Source organism: Dicentrarchus labrax, unplaced genomic scaffold (genome assembly GCF_905237075.1).
Source record: "Dicentrarchus labrax unplaced genomic scaffold, dlabrax2021, whole genome shotgun sequence".
Taxonomy (NCBI): domain Eukaryota; kingdom Metazoa; phylum Chordata; class Actinopteri; family Moronidae; genus Dicentrarchus; species Dicentrarchus labrax.
Genome location: NW_026136703.1, coordinates 23,096,053 through 23,108,939, shown reverse-complemented (window position 1 = coordinate 23,108,939; position 12,887 = coordinate 23,096,053). Strand labels below are relative to the sequence as shown.

Sequence of the window (12,887 nt, the reverse complement as noted above, 5' to 3'; positions counted from 1 at the left end):
GAGCCCCTAAAGGTCCAGTGTGTAACATTTAGGAGGATCTATTGGCAGAAATCGAATATAATACTTGTATGTTTTAATTAGAGTATAATGACCTGAAAATAGGAATCTACCCTCAACTCTCCTAACCATAGCTTGACCTTTTTAGGATAAATAGAACAGGTTGTAGTTTCTGCATGTTGATTCCTACAAATTGGAAATTGTAATTGTAATGTAACATAAACAGATGTTACTTACTCTTCAAACTCATTTCCACTTGTTTATGTCTAGCCATTGCTTTCCATGTGTTTGAAAATCATCACATGTGAAACTTGCTGGAGATCCTCCCTTTAGATGAATGGTTTCATGTCTTAATTGTTATTATTCTCTAACATAATATTCATATTCTTAACATCACCATTGGGTATAAAAGCTGGTACATTGTTTTTGTTTGTACATTAAATGATGCTCATCAACTAAAGTCCTTACAACACTGAATTCACAAAGATACTGTATGCTTATTTAAAATCAAACCTAATGCAAAAGTATATTTTCTGAAAAGGAGCAAGCCAACGTGGTCTTTTCTTGTATTGATGCTGTTTTGCAGCCAAATCAGAATCCTTTAATACTGACCACGCCGTATGTATCAATGAAGTTTCAAGTTCCTGTGAGTTCATATTAACACTGCAATGAAAGAAACTGAAGCCAGTACCCACCTGGAAGGAAATCAGTGGAACTGCAGCACAACCTCTACTGGAGCAATTAGAGCTGCAGCGCCTTGCTCAAGGGCACCATGGTGATGGTAATTAGAGAGAGAGCTACGGTGTTAGTGTGTGCAAATTTTAGAGACAGCGACAAAGAGAACAGGGAACAGGAAGGGGAGTGGCCGCTGCAGCAGTAGGTGTGTGTGTGTGTGTGTGTGTGTGTGTGTGTGTGTGTGTCTGTGTGTGTGTGATGGGGGCGTGTGTGTATTGTTTACAGTTTACACAGCAGCACACTGGCAGAGCATCAAAACCATGTTGCTTTTTGTTATGTGGTAAACACAACCCCCAACCCCGAGGCAGGGCCAGGACAAACAGCAAAGCCCCGGGAAGCCGCCCGTCATCCATGATACCCCGGTGCTCCAAACCTCCAGGGGAAGACATTTGTGCACAAAGAGAGTGAAAAAGTCTGAATCAAATCTCTCCAGAAATCACAGTAAATGACTTGAAAAGTGAATATTTTACACGGATATCATTGTCCACAGTCTTTTCCAGGGTAGTGATGGGAATTACGTCCGGATCTTATGCCTCTGTTCTTTTCCGAGAACAACTCATCGTTCTTTTTTCTTTTTTTTCTTTCGAGGGTGGGGGGTTACTAGGTTTATCTGCGAAATAATCACTAGGGTAATGAAAGGGTAAGATTTGGATCGGATTCAAACTTAGACGTCCCAGCAATATAATTTCGTTTTGCGTGTTTGGACCAGGTTTAGCGGCACTAAATTACTCATATTGTGCATTGCAAACATTACGCAAGGTGACGCCATATCCCTTTGCTCTGTCAGTGAATTTACTTTGACTTTACCCTCTGTATGAAATGTGAATTACCTTCAATGCAAATCATGCAACACTTAACTGAAAGCTTAAAAGATGTTTTCAATCTGGGTACGCTTTCCTACTGCGTCATACGGTTCGTTGATCGGATTGGATGAAGTTAGCCTGTGGTAGACGGTAATAAACAAATGGTTCATCCAATCACCTGTTGAGTATTTTTTCCCTGCCCTTTTTTCCAAGGACGACTTCTCAAAGGGTTCTGTGTGTGAAATTTTGGCAGTACAATAAAAAGAACGTCTCTCACCAAGTTTGACTCAGTTCTCGTTCGTACCAAAGAGCAAGCAGAAGAATATCTTTTCCAAGGTTTCTATCAAGTTCTACACATGCCCAGGTATCTCTAGCTCAAGGAGTCATACACCGTGAACAAGCCAGGCCCAGGCCCAAGACACTAGTTGTAAAGTTTAGGGTACAGGCTCTGCTCCTTATCGGAAGTTTGGAAGATCAGTCTCCTTGTAGCCCTTCCTCCTGTAAAAGTAAAACACATTAGTAGAAAACGCTTTATATGAAGCATTAATGTCACCTTTGTGTTTGTGAGTGCAGTTTTTTCTTCTCATGTTGATGCGACATGCTGCAACGGGTCATCAAATTCTCAAATTATATTAGAATAGGAACAGAGAAGCCCAGAAATATGTTTCAGCTTTTTTAGAGCTGATGAGATAATGCTGTACATTTCCTGGCTGAGGCGATGGAATGAGGTTGGGAGTTCCCTGTAATTCTCCCTTCCAACCACAGTGACCACACAAGTCACATAGGTTCGCCTTAAAAAGTGAGCAAGACCCTAAAAGAAATATGGTACATTATGAAGTAAACAACACAAAGTTACAAAATCTCATGACAAAAATGGATTGTGAACATAACAGATTGATAATAGCAGGACATGTATTTTTTAGACAAAGACATTTTCATGCAAAATGCAACAGCAATGTATTAATAGAATATACAGTACATTTTTGCACATATCATTTCGCTTTGTTCCATTCTGTCTCTGTGAAGCTTTCTGACACATGGTGGTCATAGAGTGCGACACTTAACAGTTAGCTGACAAGATGGTTGGAAAACTAAAAGGTTGACGATATCAAACACAAAATCAGTTGCTTGTATCAAAGACAGAAGTCATCATTTCCCTGTCAAGTGGCAAATTAATTAGTAATTTAATTTTGTAGGTTTGGAAATGCTTCCTTCTTATTTTCTCCATGTGGTCTGCTATTTGTCCCACTATACATTTTCATTATACCTTTTTTACATTCATTCAGCTTCATTTTGAAGCTGCCCTCAGTTCAAACTGTTACTTCAGGTTACAGCTTTTGGAGTCTTGGTAAATTTTAGGCCACCTGATTGAAACCCACAGAAAGGGAATGAGGGTTATGGTCTGGGGGTTGTGTGTGTGTGTGTGTGTGTGTGTGTGTGTGTGTGTGTGTGTGTGTGTGTGTGTGTGTGTGTGTGGAACTAAAGGGGGGGGCTGGAAAGCCCCCAGTGCAGGTGCAATCCAGGGCCATCCGCGACGCTCCGTCAGCTTCGCGCCGGGCCAGCGAGGGGTTCAGACAGGGGGGGGTGGAGGGTGAGATCTTCTCACCCCGCTGGCCTTCTTCTGCGAAGCGGAGCTGGTAATTTGGACAGAAAACTGGATTTGTGCCCAGCAGAGCCTGGGCAGCGAGGCAGTGAAGCAGCCCGCGGTCGGGGCTCACAGCGGGGGAGAGGGGCTGAACTCAGGATGACCAATATGTTTTCACTCATTCATTCATTCTGCTTTTCCTCAGACTGCCTCTCTGTGCGCCCCCCCACTTTCCCCTCCTGTTCTCTCACTGTACTGATCCACTTCTCTGTGATCAGTTTAGTCTGCCTCGACTCCTTGGGACGGTTCATCAACTCCTTTGTTAAGAGTGCATACCAGTAGAAATACAGTTCTCCTATTATAAATTCTTTAAAAACATATGTTTTATGCATGAATAAAAAATATGACATTAAATAAACAACAATAATAATTTACTCTTGTCCGTCGGCTTCTCTCTCCTTTTCTCTTCTTAGCTTCCTCCGTCATCCTCTTCAGTCTCTTTGCCTTTGTCCATAAAAGCTGCTGAACTAGGTTACATTGCCTGCTCACCTGACTCTGGTTCTGGCACAACTCTATAAATATGATCCAGTTTTACCAATATTAGCGACATAGTTGGTGGTGTGTGACTAAGTGCTGTATAGAGCCAAAACAGAACTTACTTTTTTTTGCCTTTTATAGCCTTTATTTGATAGATATAGCTGAAGATGGACAGGAAAGGGGGGTAGAGAGAGAGGATGACACGCAGCAAAGGGCCGCAGGTTGGATTTGAACCCTGGGCCTCTGCAGCAAGGACTTGGCCTCGGTACGTGGGTCACCAGCGCTGCCCACTGAGCTAACCGGGAGCCCGGACATACTTAACTTTCTAACCAAACTCTGACTGTTTCACAATTAACCACATATTTATTATTGTTACCATGACGACAATGTTACCTGACTGTGATCTTGATGGTCACCAGAGTTCATATTTTTCTGCATGTCCAAAACATATAAAATGTGCCATCTCTTTTCAGAAAAAAGCGGCCTGCTGGTGGTGGAAACAAGGTTTATGAGAGCACTGAAAGTGAACCAAAACAGTAAATTTGCTGCTGTAAAACCAAACCAATGAGCTAAAAGACCCTACAAGGCACATATAACATATTCAGTAACACATGTCCTCAAATTAGCTTGTTTATTTATGTCCACTATTAAAATGTGATTTGAATATTTGTGTGAGCCCTAGGCTGCTCTAAACTGTGGTGTGTCAGTGTTGTTGGAGTCAACAAGTCACAGATTATGTAATCCTCCATTAAAACACTGCTCTTTTTTGTGTCACTATTCTTGCACTCAAACAGAAAAGCAGTCTTGTAGCTTCACCTGCCAAACTTTGTAAGTCAGTGTGAGGTCTACATCTGCCAAGACAGGCACAGCAAAGTAATAGAAGGTAATAAAGTACCCCGTAATAGAGCATCGCAGAGGAGGTAATTACAGTCAGGGCTGCCTTTTAAAGGCTTGTTTGTAATGATTCATGGTTGCACAAATGCAATTTTCGTTGTCACTCCCCTCTCATCACTCATTGCTGCTCGCCTGAATCTGCAGGTAACCCTCTTCTCACCCCTGCAAGGAGCATCTCTTCTGTGCTAACCAGACACATTAAACACGTTAGGCACGCAAAAAACTTTCCATTCATTCATGTTAATGCTAATGTCTTCGCTACGTAGTTTCTGGTAGCACCGGACCTTCCAGCGCAAAGTGATTCTTTCATCGCACACACCAAAACAGCTCCTTCCTTGAATATTATTATTTGCTGCCGACAAAGAACGAGCCGGATGATTCAAGTGTACAATCCGACCCATTTACTTCCAGTCAACATGCGTGTGTGAGCATGCAGACATGCAGTTCACAACCAAGCAGAATTAGGTGATAACAGCCCAGGATTAGCAGACTGCGGTGGCTGATGGGATAACAAAACTAATGGTTGATGATTATTTTATCGCCATCCACTCAAAACGTAACGTCTACTACTCTTAAACAAGTGTGTGCATCGTGCCTGTTGTTTTGTTTCCGGTCTAGCTAGATCCAGTGTGGTGTTGTAGTTTTTCTAACATTACTAGTTGTTGCAACAGCATGTGAAAAAAAACTACAAAGTGTGCTAGGCCAAAAAGAACGCTAATATCGCGATAAAAAAATTTACGCCGTTAAAATGGGTTTGCGTTAACGCCGTTAATAACGCGTTTAACTGAAAGCACTAATATTTATGTTTTATGCTAAACCAATCTTTCAACCAAAACCCCTTGGCCTTCTTCCGCGAATGGAACTTGTGACCTAAGAACCAAACTTCATGCCATCACAAGCTGTCATACAGGTTTGAGATCCCCCCATATACATTAGCTGAAGATCTCAGATATGGTCAAAAGCTCTGGGAAAAAGCTAGAAAGTGAATATTTTATAAAAGGTGATTAACAAGATAATACTGAATCACTCTGGATATTCCACGGTCGTGGACTGCTGAACAAAGATAAGGAATACATAATAACAGCAAAAACTGCACTGCTAATTGTTCTTTTTGAAATCCCACAAAAGTTCATCTTTGACTTTTTTGTGATGTTTTTGAGGTCATCATCTCTGCCCCTGACTCATCTGTGATCCTCTGTCTCTAAGTCAGTCTTGACAACTCTATAGGCCTATTTGTCACCACAAGAAAAGCTTCTCAGCGGCCCGTGGAACCCCCCTCTTCGTCTTTAATAACCTGGGTTCGCATGAGACGTCATTCATGTTCAGAAACCCGCTCAGGCGGGCTGAAAGAGACTCGCGGCAGAGCATGCAGCAGCACACCGCCACCGTCTCTTCCCTCCGCATCCTGGCCCCAACCGAGACCCAGACATCAAAGGCAGGTGGAGTGAAACCATGAAATTACAGGTAAGGTGTCAATTACCCTTTGAAACCAAGCACTCTCCAAATCCAGGCAAGACCCAGCCGGTCCCTGGAATTAGAACAAATAAAGAGGAACTGAAGGGAGAATGGCAGAGAAGGAGGGTGGGGGGAAGAGGAGTGGAGGAGGAGGTTTTACGGGCCGTGTTGACAATATAGCATCAGTATAAAAGGTCCTAATTCAGCTTTAAATTACCCCCTCTCCTCTCTACTCACAACTATCGCCTGTTTGGGTGTGTGAGAGTGTCTTGTCTGGGAAATAGGAGGAGAAAGGACGGGTTGCAGGTAAAATCTGCATCGACACAATTGTTTTTACTCGCAACGACTTTCTGCTGCAGACTTTTTTTGCTGGAAAAGCAATACTTTTCTGCTCAATTACATCCCTGATCTCGCTCACCCACCAACATCCAAGGCAAATTTCAGCATGTAATGGAGGGTAAATCCAATTGAACACCTTCTAATTTACAGGTACCACTTTTTATGAGAGACATAAAAATCTTTATAGGGTATATTACACTAAGTGGCATCAAACTAATGTTAGTCATCCAGGTTTACAGTCTTTAAAGAGGGAAAAGAATAAAAATAATGAAAACAAAATACACTTTTTTGTTCATATTTGTGATTGTAGAAGGGAAAATAATTCAGATATCCTACTTTTACTGAAGCTGCTGTCAGAGCCGGCCTTACAGTACAAACATCTCATATTTCTCTCTAGTTCTACTTTAACAATATACTTGATTTATTATTTTCTCATAAAGAAAACTGTCACTGTGGGAATTAATTGAATTAATTATTGTTCTTTTTTGGCCCTTTCTCTCTCTCTCTTTTTCTCTGCGTGCCATGAAGCCAGTTGACAGCTCATGTGGGAAAAAAATCCAACCACAGCTTTGGGTTACACAACACACACCCGCCCGCTGAGCCACAGACAGCGCTAGCCCGGTCCAGCCCAGGCGCTGCAGAACACCCACAACGCTTCCCCACCCCTGGCCTGCCTCTCCCTGCCAGGTGGCCCACACTGAGCCTGGCTCTGAACTATCTAGAGGAAGATGAGGATGACCTCGGAGGAGAGGAACTCTTCGCTTTACAAAGAATCTATTTGTATGTGAATCTGAGTGTATCTGGAAAAGTTAATAAATCTGAGAAAACTGATGTGATGAAATAGGTTGGGGTCAGTTTGGGTGACAGTGAACTAGATATAACATTTGAGTTGTTGTATATCTTTATGCAAAGTACCTTATAGTGCATGAAGAACATGTTCGAATGTCACTTAAGAAACCCACCCTGATCGTCCTACATGAAGTAAATCAGGTGCTCAAGCCCAAACCAGATGTTCACACACAGTGCATGTTCACATCATAATTGTCATTTACAAGTGCATTTCAAATCACGTATACACTAACAGGGTATGTTCAACACCAAATAAGAAGTAAGAGTCAAAATTGTATACTAGTATGTGTATATAATTACACAAGTGAGTTAAATTCAGCGTCCCTGTTGATGTGAGAGTGAATTGTGTTCATCTTGAAAATATCTATACACATACACTTACCACATATTATAATTATATTATACAGTTGAGACTGAAAGTTCATCTTTTTCGTACATTTTATAGTGGTTTCTGATTTTTATATTCAAGGACCAGTGTGTAGAATTTAGTGGATTCTAGCAGTGACTGAATACCCCTCCCTTTCCAAGCATGTAGGAGGAACCACGGTGATCGTGAAACTTGCGAAAAAAGCCCAAGGCCCTGTCTGGAGCCAGTGTTTGGTGTTAGGGCTTCTGTGGAAACATGGCGGCTCAACACGGCGCACTCCATGGAAGAGGACCTGCTCACTCTGCAGATGAAAATGGCTCTGAGTTAACAAAAACACAACAGCTCTTTATACAGGTGATTATCCACTAATAAAAACATACCTATGAATATTATATTATATTTCTGCACAAAGATCATCCTAAATGTTACACACTGGACCTTTAAGCAGCTACTAAATGGACCTTATGCTGATGTTTTTTTTTCAACTACTGTTTGCGAGGTCAACTTTCCATTTCAGTGTTTAGGCCCAAGTATACAGAAAGGGGTCACTCATGGTGATAAAGAGAATCATCACCTGCCTCTGAAGTTCCCCCCAGCTCGACTGAGATTTCAGGCCAATGTTTTGTTTTTCCAGTCTGTTCATTCTCACCCCTCTCATTGCGTCCTTTTCTGCAGCAGCAAGGCAGTACTCCACCTGACCAACACATAACAGCAAAGCCACAGACAGCGCATGAGCAATAATGCATGTAAATGCACCTATGTATCATAGTTATCACTGCACTATTATAAACAGAATATTTTAATAGAAGCAAAGGAAAACTGTTTACAATAAAACTGCTGATGCAAAAACATGACTTCCCTATTTCAAACTATTGGTACTGTTTAGTCTACTGTCAAACAGTACATCTTGTCTGCACTGTATGTGAGGTCCTCTTATTTTTCATGCATTGTGTAACTGTCTTGTAATGTGCCAGCACCAATTAATTAAGTCAAATTCCTGGTGCACCACTTGGACTTGGCACTAGATGTGATCCTGACACGTAGCAACAATAAACAGGTAAAAGCTTAATTCAAAATCTCAGTCACAATTTCTTGCTGTCATTGTAAATGTAGACACATTTTAACAGTTACCATGGAAACCACAGACTGTATTATGGAGACACGCCTGAAATAATGAAGTGAACAGAATGTGTCTTTGCCTGCAGTCCGAACAGGAGAGTCAGGATTGGGTTGCAGCATTGAAACATAATGTCTTAGCTGGTAAAGACAAGGTATTTTGAATCGGTTGCCAGGAAGTCATCGTAGTGTACCATCCAATCAGGAAATCAACCAATTAAACATGTAGCCACTGTAGCATCATTAGCTGCTTCCGAAAATAACAGTTTATTAACAGTCTTCCCACTTTATTTTATATTTACAAGCTAACATTATTAGTTAACTCAGCTCATCTTAGATTTTTCTTTAGGTTGTTATTAAAACAACCCAAGTCAACCAGCATAAAATGTAAGACATGTGGCCACTAAAATGTTCAATGTCAAAACTTAAACCAGTAACCATTGATGAATCATCTCCCAACAATTACCACTTCAAAACATAAACATAAGTAACTGGTAAGGTGCTTGACCACAACTCATCCACAACAAAATATAAACTCCAAGAGTCTTTGAAAACCGCAAAGGCATAAAACATGACACTAAAACATAAAACTTTCCCAGATGCTCCAAAACTATGCATCCGCTGAAAATTCAAGACTCTTACTCTACCATATCCAGGTGCAAATTATCTTACAAAATGTGTTACACAAGCAGTATCTCTATTAGTTTAAAATCTGTGTAGGTGCCTGAATTCGGCATGCACAGATTCCGTGTGGGCCCGCTACTCACTGCATTGTGTGGTGCACCCAATTTTGATCTAGTAATGCTGTGAATATACACTTAACTCGGTTATAACTCTAAGATTGTACTACAGCACACATTGGCCCAGAGGTGGTCTAAGGTCTTTCCCACATCTCCCATAGAGGAGGAATGTTTATCATGCTCCTGAGGAATCAAACCCATCGCACATGAAACCACTATACCTCGTGGAAACATCACCTCAGTTTACCTACAATTACAATCAGTTATTATAAACAGGTACGGTGTTTACAATTGTTTCAGGTGTTAAATTGACTACTAAATATCCTAATAAATGTTGGAGTAAACAAACTAAGAGAGAAGGAGAGGCAGACAGGGCAGACAGCACTGCTGTCAACAGCCTGATGACAATTATAAGTCATCTGCCTTTTCAGGTTCATAAACAACTTCCCATTATTAAAGACTGCTGTGATTCATTGTGGGCTGCGGTCTACAGCACATCTCAGCCAAGTGTTTTATTCATGCATTGTGCTGAAAAGTTGTGTGTGGCATAGTTTCCAGGTGCCTGGGCCAAGCATCTGTCAATTCATCTTACACTTCCTAATGAACTTTTAGGCTTTGTCTCTTTCATCATCTGGTGGTTGTGCCCCGCCTTGGACACTGCTGGCTCAATACCGGGCATGGATCCCTCTTCTAAGCCCATGCTATGCTGTATGTAATGTGATGTGTCATTTCCAAATTCTACACATAGTGGCTTAAAGATAAAGTGTTAGTAGTGGTTGGTGGATACTGGAGGCATTAAAGTTTCAATAGAAGTATGTTTTGGGATATTTTTGTTAAAGTGACAGGTGTCTCATGTATCAGTCAGCTATTGAATTGGTTAGTAATGAACCCAAATACAATGTACACGTATGTTTCTTGTGGGTGAAGATGTTTATGCAACAGCCACAACTTTCTAGAATGTGTAGATCAAACACAAATGTTTGTGGTACTTAAATGCTGGCTGAAAAAATCTAGATAATATACTATAGTATATGGCAGTGGTTTTCAACTGGTGGGTCGAGACCCAAAAGTGGGTTGCAGACTCGTTCTGAATGGGACTTGAATGAATGGAAGAGCATACAAATCTGTTTTAAATGCTTACCTATCTGATGTCTGGCTTTTAGTTTGACAGAAAACCTTCCACCATACCATTTTGTATGCCCTACTTATTTTGTGTGTAAATGTGATGATGTTCATACTCCTATTATTACAGTAATGTGCTCTGATTGCAGGGATGAAAATATGTGTACATTTTATGTTAAGCATGTACAGGTATCGACATGACAATGTATGTGTTTGCTAGAAAAATACAGATTGTTTGGTTTTGATTCTATAAAAGTAAGTTGCGAGTTGATGGCCATGAGAAAATGTGGGTCTGAAGGGGAGACCATATATGGTAGCGTCTATATAAAAGTTCCATCTTGTTTCTTGAAGACATATGTGTGTTTTGTTGGTTCATTCTGAAAGGTATTGCTCTCTTGAAATAACAGCCTATTGTATGTTTTAGTGCTTGTGTGCTTAATTATGGAATCTTAGCCAATCAAGCTCATCTCAAGCTTTTCTTTAACCTGTAAATTGAATGTAATACAGAAACATAGAAATAATCTCATTAGCTGAGATTAACTAAATTGCTTAGAAAAAAACTAAAATACAAATTAAGAAAATAGGTACATTTCTATTCATTCAGGTTTTTGTAACTAATACCTTTTCTATTCATTTCAGGCTCAAATAGCCTACAAACCTGTAGTTTTTATGATAATAAATAGCTCAGCCAATGACATTGTTTCCAGAACAGCACCCATTAGGTGAATGGTAAGTAAATTTCTCTTTGCATTACAATATTTCTGTCATACACTCTTTTAAACACGCGAGTGGTATTTCCATAAGAAGTGCTATGCCTTTAACTTCTTTAGCAAAAGTCATGTTAGATAACCCGTGTTCAAGTAGCTGTTAGAGGCGCTGAGCTTTCAAACAACGTGCAAACTCACCTTTGTCAGAGGTAACGACAGGTGAGTGACACTTTTTGTCTGAGTCTGCCTCAGAGGGGAAGTGATGCAACGTCGAGCCAGGAGATTCAAAAACAACACGGAGCTGAAAATCAAAGAGGCCGGCCGTTTGCTCAAACGCGCCGTCCTGCCTCGCTGACAGACAAGGTGCTTCAGCGGAGCAGGCATGAAAAAAGTCTTGAAAGTCTCTCAGTTTGATGCCACTTCTCTGGTGTCACTCACACACACACACACACACACACACACACACACACACACACACACACACACACACATTTAGATGTTTCAATGGCTTCAGTGTTGATACCTTTGTGTGCAGAAGCCAAAGCTCCTGGGCGAATGTGAACAAGCTCTCCGGCTGCTTGCCTACGTAAGCGGCTGTGTGTGGTGGATTTCCATTGTATGACTCAAACATAAATTATAGATAGAGATTACAAAACATCACATCACTCAAGGTTTGATTAAAATGTAGCTGAAAACACGTGTTGCCGCCGATAAACCCGACAACATCAAGCGTTAGAACACAAGTATATGAATATTTTCGCTCTCTGGAGGTCTGTTGTCGTTGCTTAGCTGGGACAAGACAGCTGGCCCCCGTGCTATGCCCTTACATCGGATACCCTTATTACAGAGAATCCCAGCAGTAATGGAAATAACCTGTCGTCCTTGGCCAGGTAGCTCGACAGGCCCATAAATCAAACCGGTGTTTGGGGAGGCGCGGGGGGGGTTGGTAGAACCGAAAAAGTAGGGTAAAGACAAGGGAGGAGGGAGGAGCTTCCTGTGCTTGTTGACAGGCTCAAACGAGGCTTGAGCAAACAGGCTCTTCAAGGTGTGAGGAGCTCAGACAGACACGTAGGTAGACAGGTAAGTCGGTAGACAGGTTAGAAGCAGGGAGACTGGCTGAGAAACTAGTTCAATTGCAGCTCATGAAAAAGAAAAATACCCTAGCAACAGTAGCTTAACAGTAATGGATCCAGACACTTTTTTTTTTTTTTTTTTTACTTTCTTCACTTTTTCTGGTGTGCTGGGTGGGTGGGGTTTAGTTCATCATAGTGGCTCATGTAGTGGGATGGGAGGAGTGGGGCTGTTCACAGAAGGTAGACATTATTGTGAAGTGGGTGAAAATAAGCTTAACATGGAGAATGTAATATCAGCGACTGTCACTGCCTCAGTTGTTCCCAACACAAGACAAATCCATCTTTGGTCTGAGGGTTTGTGTTACCTGAGACTAAATGGCACTATGCAGAGTTTTTGAACTACTAGTCGTTCTACTTAATACGATGGTACATATTTAATATTAAAGGTCCAGTGTGTAACATTTAGCAGAATCTATTGGAAAGAAATGGAATATAATATTCATAGGTATGTTTCATTAGTGTATAATCACCTGAAAATAGGAACTGTTGTGTTTTTATTACCATAGAA

At 41.1% G+C, this 12,887-nt stretch overlaps 2 long non-coding RNA genes across 2 annotated transcripts; one reads left to right on the top strand and one right to left on the bottom strand.

Annotated features, from left to right (window-relative positions):
* The first annotated feature begins 6,246 nt into the window (after positions 1–6,246).
* Positions 6,247–7,794, top strand: LOC127358713 (uncharacterized). Its single transcript, XR_007882509.1, has 3 exons — positions 6,247–6,495; positions 6,874–7,125; positions 7,723–7,794. It is a non-coding gene; the product is annotated as an uncharacterized LOC127358713 (long non-coding RNA).
* Positions 7,229–12,032, bottom strand: LOC127358706 (uncharacterized). The gene is made up of 3 exons (XR_007882508.1): positions 11,445–12,032; positions 8,136–8,255; positions 7,229–7,862 (listed from the first exon to the last, which is right to left on the bottom strand). It is a non-coding gene; the product is annotated as an uncharacterized LOC127358706 (long non-coding RNA).
* Between the last annotated feature and the right edge of the window lie 855 nt (positions 12,033–12,887).